Below are 7,500 nucleotides of genomic sequence, written 5' to 3'. Positions count from 1 at the left end.
GGAATTCCGGGCGCCGGGGTAGGCCTGTTCCCCTGGAGCCGGGGTAGACCTGGTGTTCCGGGAGCCGGGGTAGACCTGGTGTTCCGAGCGCCGGGGTAGACTTGGTGCACGGAAGCCTCGGGGTAGACCTGGTCTTCCGGGCGCCGGGGTAGACCTGGTGCACGGAAGCCTCGGGGTAGACCTGGTCTTCCGGGCGCCGGGGTAGACCTGGTCTTCCGGGAGCCGGGGTAGACCTGGAATTCCGGGCGCCGGGGTAGGCCTGTTCTCCTGGAGCCGGGGTAGACCTGGTCTTCCGGGAGCCGGGGTAGACCTGGTGTTCCGAGCGCCGGGGTAGACTTGGTGCACGGAAGCCTCGGGGTAGACCTGGTCTTCCGGGCGCCGGGGTAGACCTGGAATTCCGGGCGCCGGGGTAGGCCTGTTCCCCTGGAGCCGGGGTAGACCTGGTGTTCCGGGAGCCGGGGTAGACTTGGTGCACGGAAGCCTCGGGGTAGACCTGGTCTTCCGGGCGCCGGGGTAGACCTGGAATTCCGGGCGCCGGGGTAGGCCTGTTCCCCTGGAGCCGGGGTAGACCTGGTGTTCCGGGCGCCGGGGTAGACCTGGTGCACGGAAGCCTCGGGGTAGACCTGGTCTTCCGGGCGCCGGGGTAGACCTGGTGCACGGAAGCCTCGGGGTAGACCTGGTCTTCCGGGCGCCGGGGTAGACCTGGTCTTCCGGGAGCCGGGGTAGACCTGGAATTCCGGGCGCCGGGGTAGGCCTGTTCTCCTGGAGCCGGGGTAGACCTGGTCTTCCGGGAGCCGGGGTAGACCTGGAATTCCGGGCGCCGGGGTAGGCCTGTTCCCCTGGAGCCGGGGTAGACCTGGTCTTCCGGGAGCCGGGGTAGACCTGGTCTTCCGGGAGCCGGGGTAGACCTGGAATTCCGGGCGCCGGGGTAGGCCTGTTCCCCTGGAGCCGGGGTAGACCTGGTGTTCCGGGAGCCGGGGTAGACCTGGTGTTCCGAGCGCCGGGGTAGACTTGGTGCACGGAAGCCTCGGGGTAGACCTGGTCTTCCGGGCGCCGGGGTAGACCTGGAATTCCGGGCGCCGGGGTAGGCCTGTTCCCCTGGAGCCGGGGTAGACCTGGTGTTCCGGGAGCCGGGGTAGACCTGGTGTTCCGAGCGCCGGGGTAGACTTGGTGCACGGAAGCCTCGGGGTAGACCTGGTCTTCCGGGCGCCGGGGTAGACCTGGAATTCCGGGCGCCGGGGTAGGCCTGTTCCCCTGGAGCCGGGGTAGACCTGGTGTTCCGGGAGCCGGGGTAGACCTGGTGTTCCGAGCGCCGGGGTAGACTTGGTGCACGGAAGCCTCGGGGTAGACCTGGTCTTCCGGGCGCCGGGGTAGACCTGGAATTCCGGGCGCCGGGGTAGGCCTGTTCCCCTGGAGCCGGGGTAGACCTGGTGTTCCGGGCGCCGGGGTAGACCTGGTGCACGGAAGCCTCGGGGTAGACCTGGTCTTCCGGGCGCCGGGGTAGACCTGGTGCACGGAAGCCTCGGGGTAGACCTGGTCTTCCGGGCGCCGGGGTAGACCTGGTCTTCCGGGAGCCGGGGTAGACCTGGAATTCCGGGCGCCGGGGTAGGCCTGTTCTCCTGGAGCCGGGGTAGACCTGGTCTTCCGGGAGCCGGGGTAGACCTGGAATTCCGGGCGCCGGGGTAGGCCTGTTCCCCTGGAGCCGGGGTAGACCTGGTGTTCCGGGAGCCGGGGTAGACCTGGTGCACGGAAGCCTCGGGGTAGACCTGGTCTTCCGGGAGCCGGGGTAGACCTGTCGTCCTACTCCGGGCCCGGCCTCCGGCCGCCCGGCTGCTGCGGCAGACCTGTCGCCCTGGTGTCCCGGGCGGACCTGCTGTCCCGCGCACGACCCACCCTCCGGCCGCCCGGCGCCGGTCTAGAGAGGGAAGGAGCCGGCCGTTGGGAGCCGGCAGCGCTCCCGCCTCCTCCGTGCCCAAAGCGACAGCGGCCCGGCTCCTGCCTCCGTCTCCGGATCCCTCACTGCCTTCAGCCGCTCGACCCCCCTCCCCCCCACCCCGCTGCCGTCCTGCCCCGGGCTCGGACGGGGCCAGGCCGGGCTGGAGCGTCAAGGAAAGAAGGCCGTCAAAGCAGAAGGCTGGGCGAGAGCCGAAGAGAAGGCTTCTCGGCAAAGGGGCCGCCTCTGCCGCGGGCCCCGGCCCTGCTGGCCGAAGGACCCGCCTTCCTCGGTGTCGGCCCGCTCCTGGCCCTCCCGCCGCTGCGGGTGTGCGAACCGGCCGAGGAGAGAGCGGGCGGGGGACGGCGACGGGGGTGGGGAAAGTAGTCTGCGAGCGGCGCCGGGGAGTCTGATGGGGCAGGGCGGGGCGCCCCCAACCGTCGATGGGCGGAGGCGGGGAAAGTCTTCAGGCGGGGCGCCCCCAACCGTCGATGGGCGGGCTCTGAGGGGGCGGCGTCGGATTGCGAGTGTGTGGAGCCGGCGTGTGTGTCACCGTGCCCCTCTCTCTCTGTCTCTCTCTCCCTCCCTTCCCCCCCCCGCCCCCCCGTCCCTCCCTCCCTCCCTCGCTTCCCTTGCGCGCTGGCCCCACTGAAATTCCGTTCGGCCGGGTAGGGCTGCGCGGCACCCCGGGCGGAGGGGGCTGCTGACGCTGCTTCGACGGCAGGCTGACGCAGGCTGCCTGTCAGCTTCGTCTGGGATCGCTCTGGGTACCAGAGGGAAAGAAATAAAGTTCGCCAAGAAAATTCCTTTTCCGGATCAGTTTCTTGCGCCGAGGGAACAGAAGAGTCGTTCTCTTCGAGAAGGGAGGAAAGGGGAAGCGCGGGAAATGAAACCCGAACCCCAAACCAGACCAAGGGGAACCAAGCCACAAAAAACAAAGGGATAACCCCGTAACTCCTAAAACAAACCCAGAAAACTCGAACCAAAAGTCCCGCAACGCACATTCCCCCACCCCCCACAAAAACCCACACCGAGCCCCCCCGCTCGCGCCCGCCCCCCCCACCCCCACCAGGCAAAAAAAGGTAAAGCCGGCCATTGAGAAACGCTCTACTACCCGGGTATGGGGAAATACCTCTTGCCATGGCCCCGGAATAGACTTTTCCTCCGGGCGCCGGGGTAGACCCGTTGTCCGGCCCCCCGGGCTACACCTGGTATCCCGGAGCCGGGGTAGACCTTGTACCCGGCGGCCGGGGTAGACCTGGTATCCCGGAGCCGGGGTAGACCTTGTACCCGGCGGCCGGGGTAGACCTGGTATCCCGGAGACGGGGTAGACCTTGTACCCGGCGGCCGGGGTAGACCTGGTATCCAGGAGCCGGGGTAGACCTTGTACCCGGCGGCCGGGGTAGACCTGGTATCCAGGAGACGTGGTATACCTTGTACCCGGCGGCCGGGGTAGACCTGGTATCCCGGAGCCGGGGTAGACCTTGTACCCGGCGGCCGGGGTAGACCTGGTATCCAGGAGCCGGGGTAGACCTTGTACCCGGCGGCCGGGGTAGACCTGGTATCCAGGAGACGGGGTAGACCTTGTACCCGGCGGCCGGGGTACACCTGGTATCCAGGAGCCGGGGTAGACCTTGTACCCGGCGGCCGGGGTAGACCTGGTATCCCGGAGCCGGGGTAGACCTTGTACCCGGCGGCCGGGGTAGACCTGGTATCCAGGAACCGGGGTAGACCTTGTACCCGGCGGCCGGGGTAGACCTGGTATCCCGGAGACGGGGTAGACCTTGTACCCGGCGGCCGGGGTAGACCTGGTATCCCGGAGACGGGGTAGACCTTGTACCCGGCGGCCGGGGTAGACCTGGTATCCAGGAGCCGGGGTAGACCTTGTACCCGGCGGCCGGGGTAGACCTGGTATCCAGGAGACGTGGTATACCTTGTACCCGGCGGCCGGGGTAGACCTGGTATCCCGGAGCCGGGGTAGACCTTGTACCCGGCGGCCGGGGTAGACCTGGTATCCAGGAGCCGGGGTAGACCTTGTACCCGGCGGCCGGGGCAGACCTGGTATCCAGGAGCCGGGGTAGACCTTGTACCCGGCGGCCGGGGTAGACCTGGTATCCAGGAGCCGGGGTAGACCTTGTACCCGGCGGCCGGGGTAGACCTGGTATCCAGGAGCCGGGGTAGACCTTGTACCCGGCGGCCGGGGTAGACCTGGTATCCCGGAGCCGGGGTAGACCTTGTACCCGGCGGCCGGGGTAGACCTGGTATCCCGGAGACGGGGTAGACCTTGTACCCGGCGGCCGGGGTAGACCTGGTATCCCGGAGACGGGGTAGACCTTGTACCCGGCGGCCGGGGTAGACCTGGTATCCAGGAGACGGGGTAGACCTTGTACCCGGCGGCCGGGGTAGACCTGGTATCCCGGAGACGGGGTAGACCTTGTACCCGGCGGCCGGGGTAGACCTGGTATCCCGGAGCCGGGGTAGACCTTGTACCCGGCGGCCGGGGTAGACCTGGTATCCCGGAGCCGGGGTAGACCTTGTACCCGGCGGCCGGGGTAGACCTGGTATCCCGTAGACGGGGTAGACCTTGTACCCGGCGGCCGGAGTAGACCTGGTATCCAGGAGCCGGGGTAGACCTTGTACCCGGCGGCCGGGGTAGACCTGGTATCCAGGAGGCGGGGTAGACCTTGTACCCGGCGGCCGGGGTAGACCTGGTATCCAGGAGACGGGGTAGACCTTGTACCCGGCGGCCGGGGTAGACCTGGTATCCAGGAGACGGGGTAGACCTTGTACCCGGCGGCCGGGGTAGACCTGGTATCCCGGAGACGGGGTAGACCTTGTACCCGGCGGCCGGGGTAGACCTGGTATCCAGGAGCCGGGGTAGACCTTGTACCCGGCGGCCGGGGTAGACCTGGTATCCAGGAGACGGGGTAGACCTTGTACCCGGCGGCCGGGGTAGACCTGGTATCCAGGAGACGGGGTAGACCTTGTACCCGGCGGCCGGGGTAGACCTGGTATCCCGGAGCCGGGGTAGACCTTGTACCCGGCGGCCGGGGTAGCCCTGGTATCCCGGAGACGGGGTAGACCTTGTACCCGGCGGCCGGGGTAGACCTGGTATCCCGGAGCCGGGGTAGACCTTGTACCCGGCGGCCGGGGTAGACCTGGTATCCCGGAGACGGGGTAGACCTTGTACCCGGCGGCCGGGGTAGACCTGGTATCCCGGAGCCGGGGTAGACCTTGTACCCGGCGGCCGGGGTAGACCTGGTATCCCGGAGACGGGGTAGACCTTGTACCCGGCGGCCGGGGTAGACCTGGTACCCCGGAGACGGGGTAGACCTTGTACCCGGCGGCCGGGGTAGACCTGGTATCCAGGAGACGGGGTAGACCTTGTACCCGGCGGCCGGGGTAGACCTGGTATCCAGGAGCCGGGGTAGACCTTGTACCCGGCGGCCGGGGTAGACCTTGTACCCGGCGGCCGGGGTAGACCTGGTATCCCGGAGACGGGGTAGACCTTGTACCCGGCGGCCGTGGTAGACCTGGTATCCAGGAGACGGGGTAGACCTTGTACCCGGCGGCCGGGGTAGACCTGGTATCCCGGAGCCGGGGTAGACCTTGTACCCGGCGGCCGGGGTAGACCTGGTATCCCGGAGCCGGGGTAGACCTTGTACCCGGCGGCCGGGGTAGACCTGGTATCCCGGAGCCGGGGTAGACCTTGTACCCGGCGGCCGGGGTAGACCTGGTATCCCGGAGCCGGGGTAGACCTTGTACCCGGCGGCCGGGGTAGACCTGGTATCCCGGAGACGGGGTAGACCTTGTACCCGGCGGCCGGGGTAGACCTGGTATCCAGGAGCCGGGGTAGACCTTGTACCCGGCGGCCGGGGTAGACCTGGTATCCAGGAGCCGGGGTAGACCTTGTACCCGGCGGCCGGGGTAGACCTGGTATCCAGGAGACGGGGTAGACCTTGTACCCGGCGGCCGGGGTAGACCTGGTATCCCGGAGACGGGGTAGACCTTGTACCCGGCGGCCGGGGTAGACCTGGTATCCCGGAGACGGGGTAGACCTTGTACCCGGCGGCCGGGGTAGACCTGGTATCCAGGAGCCGGGGTAGACCTTGTACCCGGCGGCCGGGGTAGACCTGGTATCCAGGAGCCGGGGTAGACCTTGTACCCGGCGGCCGGGGTAGACCTGGTATCCCGGAGACGGGGTAGACCTTGTACCCGGCGGCCGGGGTAGACCTGGTATCCCGGAGCCGGGGTAGACCTGGTCTCCGTCCGCCCGGGTAGACCTGGTGTCGCGGCCGCCTGCGGAAGTTCACCAAGGGGTCGCTGTTCCAGGCTGCCTCCGGCTATGTCGACGTAGCGGTCGGCCTGCGCTGGCGCACCCTCCCGGTCGACTTCCACTCGTCTCCTTGGAGGCGTCGGCGGCCTTGGACTTATCTTTCCGTATATTGGGAGCGAGGTGACGGGCCGCGTCCCCGCAGGTTTCCAGGGTGCCTGCGTCGCAAGGCGGAGGATAGGGCGGCCGCGCCGCGCGGTCGTCGGGGCAGAGCGAGTGCCGCCTAGGCCGGGTGAGCCGCGTGGCTTGGTCCCGGTTCCCGTCCTGCCCAGGGCGCTCTTTCGGGGGGAGAGCTGCCCGAGAAGCCAGAGAGAAGAGAATGGGCAGTGTGAAGGGCCACCAGAGAGAGAGCCGAGAGCCGAGAGAGACGGCCCGAAAGACCGTGTCGAGAAGCCGCTCGCTGGCCGCAGCGAGGCGGTGAGAAGCCCCGCGTGTGTGTTGCTCCGCTCCGGTCGGCTGCCGTGCCGGCCCGGTTGAAGGGGGGGCGGCCCCCCTGGGACGATCGGTGGCAGGTGAGGCGGCGGCGCCTCGTCCCTTTTCCGCCTGGCCTTAAGCCGGGGCCCGCTCCGGCAGGCATTTTTCCGGCAGCCGGTCCGGTGGCAGTGGCCGGCAGCCGGGGGTCGACGCGGCCGGGCTTTTTTTTTCCCCGGCCCTCGCCCGAGAGCCTCCTCCCCGAGCAAGGCCCGGCCAGCCCGCCGCGGTGGCGGCGCCCGGTTCCCCCGCTCCCGACCTGTTTGCCAGCGTGTCCGTGTCGGAAGGGCAGCGGTGGGGCGCGCGGCCTGGCCTCGGCATTCGCCGCGTGGCCGGAGGGGCTCGGTGACGGCGGTCGCCCGATGAGCCGTGGAGCCGGGGTGGCGGCACCCCGTCCCACCGGCGCGTGCTGTTGAAGTCACCCCCTTCCTCGGCCTTAAGCCGGGGACCCGCCTTGCGGGCGGGCTGTTTTTTTCGCGGGCAGAGAGGGGCCGGCCGCGGTGGCCGGCCCGCCCTAGCACGGACCGAAGCCCCCGGCAGAGAGCAACCCCCGGAAGGTCGCGGGCGAGGCGGCGGCGCCTCGCCCTTCCTCGGTCGTGGCGACCGAGCCCGCTTCTGCCCCGGGTGGTCCGTTGCTATTTTTTCAAGGGCGTGTGCGGGTGCTGTGGGGGGCCCCGCCCGCCCGGCCTCCGATGGCCTTTTCCTCTCGCGGCCCTAAGCCGCGGCACCGAGAAGCGTGCGGGCCCACGAAAGCCGAGGTTGT

This window comes from Lonchura striata, chromosome 21 (assembly GCF_046129695.1).
Source record: "Lonchura striata isolate bLonStr1 chromosome 21, bLonStr1.mat, whole genome shotgun sequence".
Taxonomy (NCBI): domain Eukaryota; kingdom Metazoa; phylum Chordata; class Aves; order Passeriformes; family Estrildidae; genus Lonchura; species Lonchura striata.
Note: the sequence above shows the minus strand (reverse complement) of the source record.